Here is a 2,060-nt window from a genome sequence, read left to right as displayed (position 1 = left end):
TGTCCTAGATTTATTTATTACAATATTTATAATATCCTATTTTTCATCATGGCTCAAGGAAGAGTATTAAGAATTGCTATTTAAAACCAATAAAACAACCCTCCTATAAAATAGAATTCCAGATCCCCCTAGGACTGATGTCTGATTTCCCATCCCTGTTCCTTTGACCGGGAAATCTATTTCAGTTTATCTTCATCCTTGTACAAATCAGACACAATTCTTTATTTTTGCACCATTTTCTGCCTTTTTATGTTGAATTTTTTCATAAAACCTTTCAACAGCATTTCTGTTTCAAATCAGTATCATACATCATATTATACACAGATATGCAATGTATGCATAGTGTATATATACCATGTGTTCCAACTTGTGTACCAACAACAAACAGTGGAGAACCAAAACTTCTGACAAAAGTATAAATCAATATACAAAGAAACGAAACAAAACAGGGATTACTTGCTCACCCTTAGTTCCAAAGGAGTCTTTTTGTCTTCTGAATCCCAAGACTTAGGTAATTGTAACCTCATTAACAGGCTAGCCCTGGCAAATACATCTCTGTGCATATCAGCATGTTCCACCAAAAGAGGATTATACCTTCACCTTCACACTCAATAACCGAAGGGAGTGAAGTTAGCCATTTTTTTAAAAAAGGTCAGCAACAAATAATACAGGAAAGAAATATATACAGCTGCCCTCCAGGAATGTGCAAACAGGAGAAAAACATAAGAAATGATAACATTGCACAAAGGTTTACAGCAGCTTCCCACACAGATAGTGCTGTCAGTTTTGATGAAGCCAATCACCCGTTGAAGAGTGATGGTCATCAAAGAGTTGATAACTGTTATGAAAGCTGGTGACACTAACTAATAGTGTTAAGGAAGTTTGCTCAGAATCCTAATGAGGTTTATTGAATGGGGGTTAGTCCCAGGAAAGTGTTGTTAGGATTTCACTATAAAATATGCAATTAACAGAACTTCATATGAATCACTAAAGATGTTTGTCCTTCATTCTGACAAGAGAATGGGGATTCTCTTTGAGATCATATTCAGAGGCCCTAGACCTTCAGAGGGCAGAAGGCTGGTGACCAAAGATAGGTTAACTATCTTTTCTAATACAGTGTCCAAGCTGTGGGAAATCTTTTTCAGAGACACTCACATGGTACCACCAGGTTGAAAAACATCTAATTTCCCTGCACTTAAACTATTTAACTCCCCTGAGACAGTCAGGACTCAAAGCAGATAACATCAATAGAAGCAATACAAAAATGGACATCTATTACAATGCTTAAAATACATAATTAGAAACAGATAATTAAGCATACAATAAAAACAGACAAGCCTATTCAAGCTGCTTTATAATATTTTCCATTGACATATTTCGCTGCTTTTGTTCCCACTCCTGCTGCTGTTTTACTTACATGGATTTTGTTGCTAGTAACTGGTTTTACTGATGATATGGTGTTAGTAGTAATCAGATGGCCCATTATTTCCACAACTTAGTTCAGCCTTCACACCATAGAGCCTTTACATTAGCCTGTCTAAATGTTTTCCCCTCAAAAGTGCTCTCAGGTTGGTTTAATAAAATTCCCCTTAAAAATCTATGGATTCAATATATCATATTATTTTTGACTGTCAACTTCGCTCAGCCTTATGCCAAGAATTGTTGTCATCTTTATTTCCTCCTAATTATAGATCTAATAAGGAAAAGGCTATTCAGTATTTATTAAAGGATGCTAATCCTAATATTACAACTATAGTGGCCAAGTTTATTACCGAAGTGGCCAAAGTTAGATCTATGCTCCTAAAGGAATGGTTCATATTGTTTACTATGCTTTTAAATAACCACACTGTGGTATCTATGTATCTTAAAGGTATTTGACTTTGACTTTATGTTATATTTTCTAGTTAGTTTGAAAGTGTTTTAAACTAAAAGGCAGGATAAAAATAAATATATGAGATTTGCATTAGGAAGGATACCTTGTGGATCAGAATCTTGCTGGGACTGTCATGGTAGGAACATAGGATAAAATAATGATCAGATTTCAGAAACATTTTTCAGAT

Source organism: Gekko japonicus, unplaced genomic scaffold (genome assembly GCF_001447785.1).
Source record: "Gekko japonicus isolate JY-2015 unplaced genomic scaffold, Gekko_japonicus_V1.1 scaffold1324, whole genome shotgun sequence".
NCBI lineage: Eukaryota > Metazoa > Chordata > Lepidosauria > Squamata > Gekkonidae > Gekko > Gekko japonicus.
The sequence above is the reverse complement of the archived record's forward strand: the minus strand, read 5'-3'. Positions refer to the sequence as shown.